Genomic DNA, 19587 nt, shown 5'->3' on the forward strand with positions numbered 1-19587 from the left:
TCCGGGAACTGACCAGAAACGCACCTACAATTGGATAGAGTGGGGGAAAGGCGAGCGAGCAGCAGAGAGCTAGATGGGCCCAACAGAGAGCGGAGATATAAGGGATGTTGGAGGTAGGATGGGGGAAGAACTACTCTAGAGACTGGCCGAGGCTAAGGGAAGAGGAAAATGGGTATTTAGAGTTTGTGTGAGCATGACGATCGTTTTGTACTCCTGTATACATCGTGTTTTCTTCTCCTGCCAGAGTTTTGTATAAGGCCATTTTAGCCCTGCCTCCTGAAAGACTACATCTCCCACGAGGCCAAGCTTCAGAAATCCTTGTCTTAGCGCCTGACGTCACCCAGCTGGAAAAACCCGCGTAGCGAAGTAGTGGTCGTGGGTGTGCAAGCGGGCACTGTCCTGGCGGTCCCCGTTAAGGGTCTTTTTAGGTCTCTCCAGCCTCAGGCTTGCAGGATCCTCTGCCAATCCCGCTTTGGCTTGGCCTAACGGTCGGCAGCGGCCGTGGGTCGGTGTTCTCGATGAGCAGCAGACCCGGATTTCCCTCCTGTAAACCTGGGCTAATATCTCCTCTCTGAGGCCATTCCTTTCGGGAGAAAAACCAGAGGGTCTGCAAAGGGAGAAGAAGCTGCTTAGTCGCCTAGGATTTCCCAGACTGCCTGGGAATCCAGCAGCCTGAGGAACCTTGGCCGATTTGTGGCCTTAAGCATTCTTTGTCCTTTGAAGCCTCTCAATCAAACTCTTCAAATTGAGAGATAAACGTTGCGGAGATTGGAGGGAATGGGGATTCATTAAGGATATACTATGTACAGGCCCTCTCCGGATGCTGGGGTTACAGCAATGAACAAAACGGACAAAATTCTCCATCATTTGCATCCTGGAGGCCGTGAGTGTGTGTAACAAATGTTAGTGACCTGGGGGCCGCGTGTGTGACATACATTACTGACCTGACAGGCAGTCTGGGTGAAAGCCTAAATGGAGTGGGTTTAAGAGAGGATGAGAAGAGAGAAATTGAGGATAGCCAGAATATATATATATATGCAACTCTTTCAGGGGAGCAAAGCAAAAGGGAGTGGTAACAGAACAGGAGGAGAGAGGAGTGAAGTGAACAGAGGGGTTTCTTTTCTTTCTTTCTTTTTTTTTTTGTGAGGAAGATTAGCCCTGAGCTAACATCCAATGCCAATCCTCCTCTTTTTTACTGAGGAAGATCGGCCCTGAGCTAACATCTGTGCCCATCTTCCTCTACTTTATGTGGGACACCGCCATAGCATGGCTTGACAAGCGGTGCGTGGGTGCGTGCCTGGGATCCGGACCCGTGAACCCCAGGCCGCTGAAGTGGAGGACATGCACTTAACCACTACACCACCGGGCAGTCTTTTCTTTTTTATATATATATTTTTGTGTGTGTGTGTGAGGAAGATCAGCCCTCAGCTGACATCCATGCCAATCCTCCTCTTTTTTTTGCTGAGGAAGACCGGCCCTGAGCTAACATCTATTGCCAATCCTCTTCCTTTTTTTTCTTTCCCCTTTTTCTCCCCAAAGCCCCAGTAGATAGTTATATGTCATAGTTGCACATCCTTCTAGTTGCTGTATGTGGGATGCTGCCTCAGCATGGCCGGACAAGTGGTGCGTCGGTGCGCGCCGGGATCGGAACCCAGGCCGCCAGTAGCGGAGCACATGCACTTAACCACTAAGCCACGGGGCCGGCCTTGGTCTTTTCTTTTTTAAAATAGGAGATTTTTGTTTGTTCATGGCAATGATCCAGTAGAGAGGGAAAAATTGATGATATAGGACAGAGGGGAGAATTGTTGGAAGATGGTGAGAACCAAATGGCCAGGCTGCGATTGTAGGAATGGAGGCTGTGTCCAGAGAAGCTCTGAGTGACACAGGATTGACAGAGCCTGGGCAGCCAAATGCACTGATGGTTCGCAAATGGCACCAGGCTCCAGCTTTCAGGCTGCCTGCTATGTTAGTGGAAGGAACAGCCTTTTTGGAACATGATATTCTGGATGTTGTTTGGGCACCCATATGCCCAAAGAACAAGATGCCACTAAATACATGACAACAAGCAATCAGAAAAATATGAATCTTCTTTCATGGACGTTAGGTGAAATGCCATTTCAACTGTAATTAAGGTGAAGGGAAATTTCAGATTAAACAGTGGTTGAAGAGCTTAATTACATAAATGCAAAATCACCCAATGAACACATATTAAGTACTACACTGCTGGCAACAGATAATACTGTGAAAGAATCCCAGGGCTGACACAAACATTAGGGGAAATGAGTCAAAGTGGCTTATTAATTCTCTTCTTTCCCAGAGATTTTCCTTCAAAGGATACTGTGGGGGAATTTTGTGTTTTGTGACATTAGGAGAGGCTAATCAAATGAAACAGACTGCCTGGGGTCATATCTCAGCTTGCCACTTATTAGCTGTTTGAGTTTGGAGAAGTTATTTAAACTCTCCAAGTGTCAGCTTCCTCATCTGTAAAATAAAGAAAATGATAATAAACATATCTACCTAATATCATGTGCTCCTTTGAATCTAAAACTTAAAACAATATAGGCTCGGGCCGGCCCTGTGGCTTAGCGGTTAAGTGCTTCAGCCACACTGGCTTTTTTCCATCTCTTGAATAGACTAAGCTCATTTCTGCCTCAGGGCCTTTACACCTGCTACTCCTACCTCTTATGTTCTTGTAGATTTGGCTTCTGCTCCCCATTCAAGTCTCAGCTTAAATGTCACTTCCTCAGAGAGGGTTTTCCTCACAGCATTTATCACTGCCTGCAATGATCCTATTGCAGTGCCTGGAATGTTATAAGAGGCTCCTCAGGGGTCTTCAGGGTCTTTGATCTTACCAACCTCCTCATGGCCCCAATCTGACCAAGTCACTCCCTTGCTTCACTACCATCAGAATAAAGTACAAACTAATTAACGTGTCTCTGGCTTACTTCACCAGTCCCATCTCATCACTATTTTTCAGCTCAATTGAATTTTTTTAGTCCCTCAATTGCCTCGTATTCTCTTTCACTTTCAGGCCTTCCTATAGACTGTACCTTCCGTGACTGGTTAAATTCTCTCTTAGGATGCTTTTTCCTCCTATGACAAGGCAGTTTATAATATAGTGACTGAGCGCACAGATTATTGAGCCAGACATCCTGGGTTTGATTTTCAGCTCCATTATTTACCATGTGACCCAGGGCAAGTAACTTCTCCCGACCTCAGTTTCCTCACCTTTAATTTTAATCATCAGTGACAAGCAAACTCGGCTGCCTCCAGCATGTCTGTGACACTCCATTTTCGGCATTCTCAACCTTTACTCTAGGGTATATTCTTGCTTCTTTCCAAAATGAGGGAAACTTTCCTTAATCTTAGATTAGCAGTTCAAACATTTATACCAGATCCTGGGATCAGGAGTAGCTTTTGCTTTCCCTAGGAGAGAATTTAACACCCTTCACAGAAAGAATGGAACTTTTTTTTTTTGGCCTTATGTTATATCTTGGTCTCTATCTCGCCAAACTGGATTGTAGTGGGGAGACTGAGCTGGAGGTGGGATGGAAGAGTCATAGTGATAAGGAGAGAGTTTAGTCCTGTATCTCCTCTTCCCTTTGACTGGAGTGCACTGCCCGCAGCTTTCAAGTGTGTATTGTTGAATTCTCAGGACTCAATTGAGCCCAGTCTCTTGTTGGGCAATGCCAAGGCAGCTTAGTGGTCTAGGGGCTGATAGTTGGGCCTCCTTGGGCTAAAGGTTTGGTTTTCATTCACTGATTTGCACAACGGCCGGGTCCACAGTCAGAGATGGGAAGTAGGGGACAATTAGCCTGCAAGTCCCTCGATGGCACATATGAGATGCCTAGAACATTTTAGTCCAAAAAACAGTATGTGCTTAATAAAGGAACTGAACATAGCAGTGTCCCAGTGCATTCTAGGTGCAGTCACCTCCCTGACAAGGTCCCCAGGGCTTCCGAGCACCTCCTGGCCCGTACTGTACTCTGGGATGTCAAAGTCACCTCTTACACAATTACCTCTAATGCATTCTATAGTTTTTTTTATAATTTTATTTATTTATTTATTTTTTCCCCCAAAGCCCCAGTGGATAGTTGTATGTCATTGCTGCACATCCCTCTAGTTGCTGTATGTGGGACGCCGCCTCAGCATGGCCGGAGAAGTGGTGCGTTGGTGCGCGCCCGGGGTCCGAACCCGGGCCACCAGCAGCAGAGCGCGCACGCTTAACCGCTAAGCCACGGGGCTGGCCCTCTCTAATGCATTCCAGATGTGATTGTCTTCTTGAAAGAAACGTAAACTTATTATCAGTGGTCACCTCAGAGCACCCGAATTCAGGCCTTTAAGCGCAAGTGGGATCCAGAACCCTAGAAGTGCCGTTAAGTCTATGACCCCTTATTCGCACCGCAGTCCAAGCGTTTAATAACCTAGGCAAGATATTCCAGAGGCCTCAGACCCTGGGGCAGCCGCCAAAGCCTATAAGCCTAAATAGTCCTTGAAGCCAGCGGCCATGTCCACCTGAGACCCGGGGATCCAGGGCATCAGGCACTGAGGAAGACGCCCCCAGCACGGGCTGCGCAGGCGCGGGCGGCCCGAGAGGGCCCCGGCACTCCAGGCTGCGCAGGCGCAGGAGCAGCTCCCGGCGAGTGCCGACGGCTGTGGCGGCGGCTGAGGGGCCGGGGCGTGGAGCAGCGGTGGCAGCGGCGGGCGGCTACTGAGCAGCCATGAGGGCCGGGCCCAGTCACCGACAGTGAGTGGTGATGGAAGGCGGGTGGGCGACAGGAGGGAAGGGGAGTGGCTTGGTGGAAGGATACCTCAACTTGGGGTGTGGGCTCTGCCTGTTGGCGGCGAAGGGGCGTGGGGGAGGGTCAGTTCGAGGTGGTGATGGGAGAATTTGGGGCACGGGTGGTTAGATCGCCGGCCCCAGGGCTGGACAGCTTGGCGGCGGGAAGGGGGTGCGCGGTGCACAGTGAAGGAGCTCGCGGCAAGGGTAGTGTCCCGCGCTCTCCCGTTTGTCATCGTCCCTTCCCCCAGGAGCTTTCGGTCGCCTCTCCCTTTCCGCTTCTTTCAGAGAATGGTCGTGGGGGGAGGGTGGTGGAGGATGAAAGCCCTGCTGGAGCTGAAGAAGCCAACTCTGATCCAGGCAGGGAAGGGCCGATCGGCCAGAGTAATAGGCTGCTCTGGGTAGAGGATGGGAGTTGGGAGCCCTCTGTTTAAAGCTGGGAGGGGTCTTGGGAAAAGAGCTAGGGGGTTAGAGTCCGACAAGTTCAAACCCACGTCCACCACTGATAAAGCTGATGGATAACCTTGGGCGGGTCCCACTTAACCTTTCTGAACCTCTGGAAGATGTGGTGCTTCAAAGGGCTGTTGCAAGTATCACGTATGTGATTGAGATTGTTTATGAAAATTGTAAATTGTAAATACTTTGCCTATGTTGCTGTAGCACCAACAATATTACTGGAGTTTAGACCTTCCTGTTATTAATGGAATGACTGATTTCTTTGTCAAGAAGAAGCATATTGTTTGTAAAACCTCAATTGGTACATACGTGCTTTCTCACAGGCACAGCAGATCAGGTGTAGAAATACCAGTTTGTTCTGTGATGTGACAAATTAGCTATCAGACTTGTGTACGAAAAATACCATACTCTCAGGCATTTTTACAAATGATGTGTAGCTCCTTTCCCAAAAGGAAGGAAATACAGAATGGAGGGCCAGTATGTTAAAGGCTTTCTGAATGCAGCTTGGTCTGGTAACACAGTTGGTACTAATGAGCTTTATTACAAGTGGAGAGCTTTATTATAAGTTGAGAAAACTGGTTTGAGACAAGCGGGGACCGCTGCCCAGTGAGGCATGTGCAAATACAATTTGTTATTTTTAAAGTGTAAAAAAGTTTTCCTTTGCAAAGAAGTCTCTGGTTGCCCCAGGGCCCGGTCTCTATTTTGGAGGTCAGGTAAGCGTATAGCAGCTTATTAGCTCCACATTTTGTTACCCTGCTGGTGGAACCTCCAGGGTGGAGTGTCTCTCAGAGAAAGGCAGAAGCAGCTGTGCAAGAGCCCAAGAGGTGGCTGATTCTTTTCTGAGGGGCTGAAGGAGCACTCCTGAGGCTTTGTTGTTGTTGTTTAGGGTAGAAAAAGCAAAGAACAGAGTTAAATTGTGTGCTTCGAGAGAGAGAAAACGGCTTTCTAGCGACAGCTTTTGAAGGAGAGGTGAAACTCCCTTCAAAGGGACAGAAAGAGATGGATGCTTCAGTTTTGCTGGCTCTGAGGACTGAGAGCTTGAAATGGCGAGGCCTTTTGGAAATTAGTGAGTTGTCTTTGATCTAAGCAAAGGTAGGGAGTGGCTGTACTAGATTCTTGAAGATTCACAGATAAGGAGAATGAATTATTTTATGGGAATGGGGGAAATGAATCCTAGTTGTCTTTAATTTCTCTATCTTTAACTTCTCTATCTGGTAAAACGTGTTTTACCTCTCTTTCCTGGAAATGCACAATGATATATCATTTTTAACTTTTTTGCTCTAGTTCCTTGGCTCTCCCAGTAAATTCTCTGTCCAGGGGCCGACCCCCTGGCGTAGCGGTTAAGTGTGAGCACTCTGCTGCTGGCGGCCTGGGTTCGGATCCTGGGTGCGCACTGACGCTCCGCTTGTCAAGCCATGCTGTGGCAGCGTCCCATATAAAGTGGAGGAAGATGGGCACAGATGTTAGCCCATGCCCAGTCTTCCTCAGCAAAAAGAGGAGGATTGGCATGGATGTTAACTCAGGGGTGATCACAGAAAAAACAAAAAAAAATCTCTGTCCATAATACAGATTATTCTTTTTTAGAGGCAAGTTTAAAGAAGAATTTGTTACTGTTAAAGGTTGTTTACAGAATACAAATTTATTCTTTGAGTACCACATGGAAGAGGAAGTAGAGGTATAAAATGTTTGAGCTGGCCTAGCCATCTTGTTTTATTTTATTTTTTTTGTGAGGAAGATCAGCCCTGAGCTAACATCCATGCTAATCCTCCTCTTTTTGCTGAGGAAGACCGGCTCTGAGCTAACATCTATTGCCAGTCCTCCTCCTTTTTCTCCCCAAAGCCCCAGTAGATAGTTGTATGTCATAGTTGCACATCCTTCTAGTTGCTGTATGTGGGACGCGGCCTCAGCATGGCCCAAGAAGCGGTGCGTCGGTGTGCGCCTGGGATCCGAACCCAGGCCGCCAGTAGCAGAGTGCGCGCGCTTAACCGCTAAGCCACGGGGCCGGCCCCCATCTTGTTTTATTTTTAATAATTGGACATTTATTTTTAATTTTTTTTTTTTAAAGATTTTATTTATTTATTTATTTTTCCCCCCAAAGCCCCAGCAGATAGTTGCATGTCATAGCTGCACATCCTTGTAGTTGCTGTATGTGGGACGCGGCCTCAGCATGGCCGGAGAAGCGGTGCGTCGGTGTGCGCCCGGGATCCGAACCCGGGTCGCCAGCAGTGGAGCGCACTCACTTAACCGCTAAGCCACGGGGCCGGCCCTATTTTTAATTTTGATAATGCATTTTTCCCTCTCTTGGAAATTACCATCAAGTCAAGCAAGTCCATAAATGCCATCTGTGTTATGTTAAAATGATAGAGGTTTGTTCAGCTGTGGTGAGAATTTCCTGTCCTTCTCTCCTTCTATTCTTTTTCCTATTTGTGGTTACTTTTATGTAGTAGATGACTTTTACCAAATGAGGAGTCTTCCGCTGGGGGAGAGAAAGGGGTGGTCAGTTGTGTGCCTTGATTGCCTGTTGTGTGAGCAGTGTGTTTAATGTGGGGATGTAAGGACTTTGCATGAATCCCTGACATAGCAAGGGCTAAAATAAAAGGAATAAGGTTTACCAGCTCATTTTTATTCTGATAAAATGAATCATTTTTCTTAAAAAAGCATCTCATGACTCGGGCAAAACTTTTTAAAACAGTCTATTTAAAAACAAAATTACCGGGTTTTTACCTCCCTCTTTTTTACTGAGAATATTTACTTCTAAACAGAATCTTTGTTTCTTTCCAGGCCTTCTGATCTTGCCACCCATTCCTTAACTGAAATCTCTTTTGTGATATTTTTACAGTTAATTAATAATAGAGCACAAAGGTTGGTTTGTTTGTTTTTTGTTGTTTGTTTTGGTTCTTGATAGAGTGCTAACAACTTTAAAGGAAGACTATAGGGCCGGCCCCATGGCTTAGCGGTTAAGTGCGCGCACTCTGCTACTGGCGGCCCGGGTTCGGATCCCGGGCGCGCACCGACGTGCCACTTCTCCGGCCATGCTGAGGCCACGTCCCACATACAGCAACTAGAAGGATGTGCAGCTATGACATACAGCTATCTACTGGGGCTTTGGGGAAAAAAATAAATAAATAAAATTATAAAAAAAAAAAAAAGGAAGACTATACGAGAAGATGTTAAAAAGGAGAAGTAGAAAGGAGAGTGGATTAAACTTACTTAATTTATAGGTTGGTTCTGATGTTTGGAGGGGAAAGGCTTCAAGAATGGGCTTATGGTTCAGAGTAGCCTGCTGAGCCAAAGTTTGCTTACCAGTGTTTTTTTTTTTTTTTTTTTTGGGAGGAAGATTAGCCCTGGGCTAACATCCATGCTAATCCTCCTCTTTTTGCTGAGGAAGACTGGCTCTGAGCTAACATCTATTGCCAATCCTCCTCCTTTTTTTTTCCCCCAAAGCCCCAGTAGATAGTTGTATGTCATAGTTGCACATCCTTCTAGTTGCTGTATGTGGGACGCGGCCTCAGTATGGCCGGAAAAGCGGTGCGTCAGTGCGTGCCCAGGATCCGAACCCGGGCCGCCAGTAGCGGAGTGCGCGCACTCAACTGCCAGGCCATGGGGCCGGCCTTTGCTCACCAGTGTTTAGCACGGTAGTTGGCCTAGAGTAATTGCTCATTAAATCTTTGCTGAATGGAAAAATGATAACAAAGAGTATGAATCATAATCAGCAAACATGGGTTCAAATTTCTGCAACTTTGTGTATCTTTGAGCAACTTACCTATGTGTCTTCATCTCAGTTTCCTCATGGATAAAATGAAGATAATAATTATACTCACTTCATGGGGTTTGTTGTGAGGGTTAAATGTGTTAATACATGTAAAGTGTTTAGAATAGTACCCGACACTTAGTAAATGCTAAATAAATGCTGATTATTACTAGAGTTTGTTGGATACACATGCTCTTTGTGCCCAAATCTATGCTGGTCAAAGATGATTATGATGGGCCAGCCCCGTGGCGTAGCGGTTAAGTGCGTGCGCTCCACTGCTGGCGGCCCGGGTTCGGATCCCGGGCGCGCACTGATGCACTGCTTGTCACGCCATGCTGTGGCGACGTCCTGTATAAAGTGGAGGAAGATGGTCATGGATGTTAGCTCAGGGGCCAGTCTTCCTCAGCAAAAAGAGGAGGATTGGCATGGACGTTAGCTCAGGGCTGATCTTCCTCACACACACACACACACACACACACACACACACACACAAAGATGATTATGACATAGCCCCTGCCCTCTGGGAGTTCACAGTCTAATGGAGAAAACAGAAGTATGCAAAGTAATTATAATAGAATGTCATACCTTGTTTCATCAAATCTGTGGTGCCAATGATTGTAAGGCTCACAATTATCTTACATACTACTAAGAAAGAAGAAATACTGCTAATGAGACTGGCATGCCATCAGTTGTAAGATGTATCCTGTTTTCAGAGAAACCTGGGGGGGAAAAGTGTGTCTTAGGATTGATGAAGTACAGTAAGTGCTCTACTAGAGGGAGGTACAACTTGTTATGAGAGCTGATGGAAGGTTGGGTGCAGGTATTGTCAGTAAAGGCCTCCTGTACTGAACTTGTATGGCAGGCCCTCACAGATGGACAAGGGAGATAGGGCATTCCAAGCAGACAGTGAAGTCTGAAAATGGGAAGGGAGAGGGCATTATTGATGTGTACTGCCATATCAGTACAAGCAGGAGGAGGAAATGAGCTAAGACTTTGGCAGAGTAACATTGTCTAATGCAGCAGAGCAGGACAGGAAGCTTGGAACATTTTCAGAAGAGACGTGAGCCTAATTCTTGGGTTTAAACTCCTAAAATATTATAGTAACTGCAAAAGATGATTCTAATGTAATAAATTGGAAAGTGAGAGTGAATGTGAGAAGCAGAGTGGCCAGGGGAAGGGCTGAAGCTTTACGGCTGAGCAGAAGGGAGATAAGTGTGAATTCACTGTACTCTTGGTGAGAGGTGAATGCTTTCTCAGCAGAGAAGTGTTTAATATCTATTTCTGTCTTTTCATTGGCTGTCAAGGTCTTGGTTATATCCCTTTCAGAGCTTTGTAACTTAGAGTGAAAAGGAATACAGCTCAACAGGAAAAATGCTAAGTTTTCTTTACTAAAGATGCACTTAATACAAGTAGGATAATAAGTTATCAGATTTGATAGCTCAGTTGTAAAATGGTGGTTTGGTACAGCACTGGATTGTACTGTTTCATGGGGAAGTTCAGGTCATTTAAGGAGTGATTTTTTCCCCCCCAGGAATATTGACCCTGTGCTAACATCTGTTGTGAATCTTCCTCTTTTTTCTTTTTTCTCCCTAAAGCCCCAGTACATAGTTATGTATCATAGTTGTAGAGTTGTAGCTCTTCCATGTGGAACGCCACCTCAGCATGGCTTGATGAGTGGTGAGTAGGTCCGCGCCCAGGATCCAAACCGGCGAACCCTGGGTCGTCGAAGCAGAATGTGCAAACTTAACCACTATGCCACCAGGAAGGCCCCTAAGGAGTGCTTTAAAAGACTTAGTTACTGATTTTCTGGTAACTAACCCTGAAGCCAGTAGGGAAAAATATGAAAAACTAGAAATAACATAAGCATGTATTTGTGTAGCGTCTTTTCTTTTCACCTTAAGCCAAAACTAGGCTTGAATCTCTTAAGCTTTTTGGACTCGCTAGTCTCTTGGAAAGATGTTGGAGTTGATTCTTTCAGCAGTCAGATTCAGCAGGCATTTAAGTGCCTACTAGGTGTTAGGCATTATGCTAGGCACTGGGAATTAAAATATGAATGACATAATACTTGTTTTTAAAGAGCTCACATTTTGGGCTGGCCCCGTGGCTTAGCGGTTAAGTGCACGCGCTCTGCTGCTGGTGGCCCGGGTTCGGATCCCGGGCGCGCACCGACGCACTGCTTGTCCAGCCACGCTGAGGCCGCGTCCCACATACAGCAACTAGAAGGATGTGCAGCTATGACATACCACTATCTACTGGGGCTTTGGGGGAAAAAAATAAAATAAATAAAATTAAAAAAAAAAAGAGCTCACATTTTAATTGGAGACCAACACATAAGTAATTATGAATCAGTACAATAAGTGCCATCATAGAGATCTGCACTAAGTGCTGTGGGAGGGAGCATTGGTTTTGCGTAGTGGGGGGAGGGGAAAGTTGGAGAAGGCTTCCTAGAGGAAGAGTCACTTGGGCCTTGAAGGATGAATACAATTTGGCTGCTTCAACAAAAAAGGATTGGAGAGGGTAGTGCTTCAAGCGCAGAGAATAGCTTACACAAGGGTACAGAGGTATAAGAGTATGGACCTGTGGGCCAGTGATTTAATGTGGCTAGATCATGGAGTATGAGGAAGGAAGGGAGGGAAGTGAGGTGAAAGATGGGCTGGAGCCCAGTTGTGGATGGCCTGGGTGAGGGCTCTGAATTTTATTTCGTAGGTGCTAGAGAGTCATGGGAGAGTTTTAAAGCAGGTAAGGAACACTTTCAGATCACTATTTAAGAAAAAGTAACACTGTTGACAGTGTGGAAGTTAGATTTAAAAAGGTGCAATTGGCTGCAGAGACTAGTTGGTTATGAGACTGGTGTGATGATGGAATTGTAGACAAATTAAAGAGCTTTTAAGGAGACTGACTAGAAGGATCTTACTGACTTTATGTTGGGAGTATGTAAGGGAGGAGTTGTCAGAGGTGGATTTGAAATTGCTAGCTTGGGCAACTAAGTTGGCGGTGGTGTCATTAACCAAGGTGGGGAATACAGGAGTAAGAGGATGTTACATTTGAGGGAAAATGAGTTTGATTTTGGTATATTAGATTTGAGGTGTCTGGGAAATCTAGGAGCAAATGTCTGGTAGGCTTCTGGATATTTGGGTCTTGAGTTCAGTAGAAAGGTTTAGAATGAAGATGCAGATCTAGAAATCATTAGGGTGTAAGTAATAGTTAAAGCCAGCGTGATGACCCTGTGAGTCTAAGCTCTAGTTGCTTTATATGTTATTCATTCACATCATCTGGAGGGATTGGCTTTATGGGAATGTGGCACTAAGTACCTTCTGTATAGTAGTTCATACAATGCTAATCTTTTTCCTTATTTTTCCAATTTTTAATGTGCTATATATACTTGGCTTAAATTAGCAGTTTTTAGATTGCAAACAAGAATAAAACACAAAACTTTTCAGCTTAATGGAAAGAATGGTATCACTTTTATTTATTTTTTTTGGTGAGGAGATCAGCCCTGTGCTAACATCTGCCAATCCTCCTCTTTTTGCTGAGGAAGACTGGCCCTGGGCTAACATTGGTGCCCATCTTCCTCCACTTTATATGGCACGCTGCCACAGCACGGCTTGACAAACGGTGTGTCAGTGTGCGCCCGGGATCCGAACCGGCGAACCCCGGGCTGCCGCAGCGGAGCGCGTGCACTTAACCGCTTGCGCCACTTGGCCGGCCCCTGACTGTTAAATACGAATACCATTCGTGCTTTTTTTTTTTTTTTTTTATAATTTTATTTATTTATTTATTTATTTCCCCCAAAGCCCCAGTAGGTAGTTGTATGTCGTAGCTACACATCCTTCTAGTTGCTGTATGTGGGACGCGGCCTCAGCATGGCCGGAGAAGCGACGTGTTGGTGCGCGCCTGGGATCCGAACCCCGGGCCGCCAGCAGCAGAGCGCACGCACTTAACTGCTAAGCCACGGGGCCGGCCCCATGCTTAAAATAAAAACATATATAGGTTTGTAGAATTTTCAATAAAAGGAAATTAGTGTGCATGTCAGCTGTACATCTTCTTTTCCTATTCTCCCTGGTTTACCAGACTTAGAAAAACTGCCTTTTCTTAATCAGTTCCATTATAAATACGGAAAAAAAGGGACTTTTTCCCTCTGAGTGCATTAGATTAGAAACTAGGTGATTTTTGTGAAGTGGAACCTCAGAAGATTTGTTTCGAAGACCACCGGACAATTTTGAACCAGCGATGCCAGGCTAGTTCAGAGTTGGGATTGGGAACCCGAGCAAACTAACTCTCTCCAGTTTTCTGCTACCCATAGCTTTTTCACTAGGTATATAAGAACTGAAAACACTGAAATAAATATACCTGATGGCAAGCAAAAAGATATACATGTTGTTGTTGCTTTTTGGAAGGACAATTTGGTATAATTAGGTGCTTTTAGTATAGTTCATGATTTTGAAATATAAGCAGAGACATGTTTTATGAAAGGAAGGACTATGCAGAGTATCTAAAGTTGTTGGTAGATTTTAGCTAAGCATTTTTAATATTGGCATTAAACAGGATGTCTGGCTTTCACTGGAGAATCAAATGCTGGGAATCACCAGAGTCTCAACTTGGTTGAAGGCTTAACTGTCCATACTTTCCTTTTTCTCCCTTTCCTTGGGGAATTAATGTAAAGAAGAAAAGAATTAATTCTGTAAATATGTTATCTTTTTACCTCTTTATCATGGAAAATTTCAAATATATGCAAGAGTAGACAGAACAGTATAATGAATCCCTATCACTCTGCTACAGTAATGTCAACTCATACCAATCTTGTTTCGTCTATGTACCCCCTACCCACTAACCCATCCAAATTATTTTTGTTTTTTTTATTTTATTATTTCTTTTTTGAGGAAGATTGACCCTGCGCTAAAATCTGTTGCCAATCTTCCTCTTTTTCTTTTTCTCCCCAAAGCCCCAGTACATAGTTATGTATCACAGTTGCAGGGTTGTAGCTCTTCCATGTGGAACGCCGCCTCAGCATGGCCTGATGAGCAGTGAGCAGGTCCGCGCCCAGAATCTGAACCGGTGAACTCCGGGCTGCCAAAGAGGAATGTGCCAACCCAACCGCTGCACCACTGGGCTGGCCCCCCATCCAAATTATTTTTGAGCAAATCCCAGATATCATAATTTCATGAGTAAGTATTTCAGTATATATGTCTAAAAGATAAGGACTAAAAAAAAATCCCACAAAAAATTAACAGGCATTACTTAATATCATCAATTATCCAGTTGGATTTTCACATTTCCCCAGTTATCTCAGAAATTTTTTTTTTTAATTTTATTTATTTATTTCTTTTTCCCCAAAGCCCCAGTAAATAGTTGTATGTCGTAGTTGCACATCCTTCTAGTTGCTATATGTGGGACGCAGCCTCAGCATGGCCAGAGAAGCGGTGCGTCGGTGCGTGCCCGGGATGCGAACCCAGGCCGCCAGCAGCGGAGCGCGAGCACTTAACTGCTAAGCCACGGGGCCAGCCCTCTCAGTAATTTTTCAACTGTTTGTTTGAAATAGTATCCAGGTGTAAGGTCCAGATATTATGTTTTTCACATGTCTACTATATATCTTTTAATCTGTAGGTTTGCCCTTCATCTCTTCATGTATTTATTGAAGATCTCTCCTTTTTATTTATTTTTATTTTTATTTTTTTTGTGAGAAAGATCAGCCCTGAGCTAACATCCATGCTAATCCTCCTCTTTTTGCCAAGGAAGACCGGCTCTGAGCTAACATCTATTGCCAGTCCTCCTCCTTTTTTTTCCCCAAAGCCTCAGTAGATAGTTGTATGTCATAGTTGCACATCCTTCTAGTTGCTGTATGTGGGACGAGGCCTCAGCATGGCCGGAGAAGCAGTGTGTCCGTGCGCGCCCGGGATCCGAACCCGGGCCGCCAGTAGCGGAGCACGTGCACTTAACCGCTAAGCCACGGGGCCGGCCCAAGATCTCTCCTTTTTAAAGGCTGCTATCACTTTCTACTCTTTTGGAGGATTCCTTTTACAGTATGTCTGCAAAGTAGGATATCCTCTTTTTAGCTTCCTCTCTTTCTTGCTGTCATTCAAAATAAAGATTTATGCACTGCCCACTCTGCTGGGAGTTAAGAAGGAAGTAGCTAGTGGAGCTAGTTCCTGCCCACCCAGCGTTTATGTTCTGATGGGAGAAACAGACGAGTTAACTGTCAGTTATAGAATATAATATGTTAAGAGTGATGATAGGGGACCTCAGGGTGCAATGAAAACAAGTTAACCTTTAATCCATATTTGGAGGATCAAGAAAGGCTGTGGAAGGGGGAATGTCCAAGGTAAGACCTGAAGGATAAGTAGGAGTTAGGTGAGGAGTTAGGAAAAATTACTGGCAACAGAGGGACCACTGTAAAGTACAAGAAGTTTAACATTTTTATTTTCTTTCTTTTTTTTTTTTTTAAAGATTTTATTTATTTATTTTTCCCCCAAAGCCCCAGTAGATAGTTGTCTGTCATAGCTGCACATCTTTCTAGTTGCCGTATGTGGGACGCGGCCTCAGCATGGCCGGAGAAGCGGTGCGTCCGTGCGCACCCGGGATCCGAACCCGGGCCGCCAGCAGCGGAGCGCGCGCACTTAACCGCTAAGCCATGGGGCCGGCCCAACATTTTTATTTTCACTATTTGAAATAGATAACATGTCTTTTAGGAAAATTATGTTTTCAACTTTTTTGTACCAAATAATATTAATACATATCTTTATGCAGAGCATTTTTCTTCCCTTCTGCACAACTGCAGGAAGTCTCAGAACATCTGTGCAAGTGAAAAATCAGAACCTTGAAAAATAAACATAAGGTTTCCAACCTTTATAAGACACCCATCATTGTTCTTAAGGTAAACCTAGGCAGCTAATTCCCACCTAAAAGTACTGGACACTTTTGGGTAAGGTTTAAAAGGTGTTTGACAAGCTGATTCTAAAATTTATGTGGAAAGGCAAAGAGACCAAAATAGCCAAGACATTTTTGAAAAAGGAAAGCAAGTTGGAAGACTCATACTACCTGATTTCAAGACTTACTGAAGAGCGGGCCTGCCCGGTGGCGCAAATGGTTAGGTGCGCATGCTCTGCTGCAGCGGCCCGGGGTTCGCCGGTTCAGATCCCGGGTGCGCACCGACACACTGCTTGGCGAGCCATGCTGTGGCGGTGTCCCATATAAAGTGGAGGAAGATGGGCACGGATGTTAGCCCAGGGCCAGTCTTCCTCAGCAAAAAAAGAGGAGGATTGGTAGATGTTAGTGCAGGGCTGATCTCACACACACACACAAAATGTTTAAGACTTACTGAAGAGCTATAGTAATCAAGACGGTGTGGTATAGATCAGTGAACAGAATAAAGAGTCTAGAAATAGACCCACACCATTAAATACAGCTATTTGATTTAAAAAAAAATTTTTTTTTTGAGGAAGATTGGCCCTAAGCTAACCTCCGTTGCCAATCTTCCTCTTTTTGCTGAGGAAGATTAGCCCTGAGCTAACATCTGTGCCCATCTTCCTCTATTTTGTATATGGGATGCCGCCACAGCGTGGCTTGAGGAGCAGTGCGTAATGTCAACCAGGGATCTGAACCCTGGGCTGCTGAAGCAGAGTGTGCGAACTTAACCGCTACGCCACCGGGCTGGCCCCTGGCTATTTGATTTTTGACAGAGGTGCAAAGGCAAGTCAGTGGAGAAAGGATAGTCTTATCAACAACTAGTTTTTCGAAGAACTAGATATCATATGCAAAAAAAAAGAATGTCAACCTATGCTTCACATCTTATGTAAAAATTAACTCAAAGTCAATCACAGACTTAAATGGAAAATAGAAAACTATAAAATATTTAGAAGGGAGGGCCGGCCCCGTGGCTTAGTGGTTAAGTGTGTGCGCTCCGCTGCTGGTGGCCCGGGTTCGGATCCCAGGCGCTCACCGACGCGCCGCTTCTCCGGCCATGCTGGGGCCGCGTCCCACATACAGCAACTAGAAGGATGTGCAACTATGACATACAACTATCTACTGGGGCTTTGGGGGAAAAATAAATAAAATTATAAAAAAAAAATTTAGAAGAGAGAAAATCCTTGTTACCTCGAGTTAGGCAAAGAGTTCTTAGATACAACACCAAAAGCAAGATCCATAAAAGGAAAAAATTGATAAGTTGGCTTCATCAAAGTTTAGGACTTTTACTTTGTAAAAGACACTGTTAAGTAAAAGAAAAGAGAAGACACAGACTGGGAGCAAGTATTTGCAAATCATATATCAGACATAGGACCTTTATCCAGAATGTATAAAGTGTTCAGAGCTCATAAAGATGAAAGCAAACACCACCATTAAAAAAAAAAAAAAAAAAAATGGGGCCAGCCCCGGTGGCCTAGTGGTTAAGTTCAGTGTGCTCCGCTTCAGTGACCTGGGTTCCATTCCGGGCATGGACCTACACCACTCGTCAGTGGCCATGCTGTGGCAGTGGCTCACATACAAAAAGAGGAAGGTTGGCAACAGATGTTAGCTCAGGGTGAATCTTCCTCAGCAAAAAGAGGAAGATTGGCAACAAATGTTAGCTCAGGTTGACTCTTCCTCAGCAAAAAGAGGAAGATTGGCAACAGATGTTAGCTTAGGGTGACTATTCCTCAGCAAAAAAAAAAAACAAAAAAAAAATGGGTGAAAGAATTGAATGACTTCACCAGAGAAGATATATGAACGGCAAATAAGCACACAAAAATGTGCTCAACATCTTAGTCGTTAAAGAAATGCAAATTAAAATCATAATGAGATGCCTATTAGAATAGCTTAAAAAACAACAACAAAAGAAGAAAACTCACTAGATTATGGACTGGTGGGGATGTGGAACAACTGGAACCTGGAAAACACTGTGGTAGTTTCTTATAAAGTAAAACATACACTTAACATATGACCCAAGTGTTTACCCAAGTGAAATGACAACCTATGACACAAAAACCTGTACATGAATATTTATAGCAGCTTTGTTTGTACTTGCCCAAAACTGAAAATAACCTGAATGTCCCTCAACTTCAGAATGGATAAACCAACTGTGATATATCCACATGGTGGAATATGACTCAGCAATAAAAAGGAAATACTCGGGGCCGGCCCCGTGGCTTAGCGGTTAAGTGCGTGCGCTCCGCTGCTGGTGGCCTGGGTTCGGATCCTGGGCGCGCACCAACAGGTCGCTTCTCCGGCCACGCTGAGGCCGCGTCCCACATACAGCAACTAGAAGGCTGTGCAACTATGACATACAACTATCTGCTGGGGCTTTGGGGGGAAAAAATAAATAAAAGGAAATACTCATATACGCAATAACATGAATAAATCTCATGGGTTATGGTAAATGATAGAAGCCAAATTCAAAAGGCTACTCACTATATGATTGAATTTATATGACATTCTAGAAAACTCAGACAATAGGGACAGTGGAGAACAGATCAGTGATTGCCTCAGGTTAAGGGTAGGGGGAGAGCCAGCCCTGATGGCTTAGCAGTTAAAGTTCTGTGTGCTCCACTTCAGCAGCTCGGGTTTGGTTCCTGGGCACGGAACCACACCACTCTGTAGCCATGCTGTGGCGGTGGCTCACGTAGAAGAACCAGAACTTACAACTGTACATACCTGTGTACTGGGACTTTGTGGGGGTGGGGGGAAGAAAAAGGGGGGAAGATTGGCAACAAATGTCAGCTTAGGGCGAATATTCCCCTGCCAAGAAAAGAAAAAAAAAAAAAAGAGTAGGGGGAGTGTTTTCCTGCCAAGGAGTAGCATGAGGAAATTTTTTGGGGTGATAGAACTGTTCTGTATGTTGATTTTGGTTGTCGTTACATGAGTTTATGCATTTATGAGAACTCTTAGAACTGAACACTAAAAAATGAATTTTATTGTGTAAAATTTTAAAAGTCTGGGGGCGGAAGAGGGAGAGAATTCCAGAAATGTAATTTCCCAAATATATTTGAATTTTTTAACTTAATTTTATTTCTTTTTTGAATATAATTTAAATAATTTAAAAGGTACATTATGAAAAGTCTCTGAGTGGAAATTTTAGATCCTTTAGAATTTCTTTATTTTACTTTGAAATGCGGTTGTGCACTCTGATTCTTTCTTTCTTTCTTTCTTCCCCCAAAGCCTCAGTAGATAGTTGTATGTCATAGTTGCACATCCTTCTAGTTGCTGTACGTGGGACGCGGCCTCAGCATGGCCGGAGAAGCAGTGCGTCGGTGCGCACCCAGGATCCGAACCCTGGCTGCCAGCAGCGGAGCGCACGCACTTAACTGCTAAGCCACGGGGCCGGCCCTGTACTCTGATTCTTAAGACTTCAAGAATACTTTCTACTTTATTTGTTCGTTTGCTTATTGCCAAGCATGATGCTACTAGCTTTCCTCTTCCTTTCCACTCTCCTCTTCCTATCCTACGACACTGCTGTGTTACCTAAAGAAATGTTTTCCACTTCAGTAAATGAAAAAGTATTCACTAGTAAGATTTATCAAGTTAATTGGGGGTTGTGTGGATCTCATCCAAGGCTAGCCAAGCTATCTGTTCTCCCAGGAATTACTTAATGGACTGAAGCTTGGACACTCAGAATATTGTGACAGGAGAC

At 44.6% G+C, this 19587-nt stretch overlaps 1 protein-coding gene across 1 annotated transcript in view; it reads left to right on the plus strand.

Moving 5' to 3' along the window:
- Positions 1-4644: 4644 nt before the first annotated feature.
- The window catches only part of FAM222B (family with sequence similarity 222 member B), a 70196-nt gene continuing 55253 nt past the window's right edge, over positions 4645-19587 (plus strand). Inside the window, exon 1 of the mRNA XM_004433365.3 lies at positions 4645-4747. The gene's annotated coding sequence lies outside the window, so the exon portion shown is untranslated. The remainder of the gene's footprint in view (positions 4748-19587) is intronic.

This window comes from Ceratotherium simum, chromosome 16, assembly GCF_057802395.1.
Source record: "Ceratotherium simum simum isolate JZ-2026a chromosome 16, ASM5780239v1, whole genome shotgun sequence".
In the NCBI taxonomy this organism is placed as follows: domain Eukaryota; kingdom Metazoa; phylum Chordata; class Mammalia; order Perissodactyla; family Rhinocerotidae; genus Ceratotherium; species Ceratotherium simum.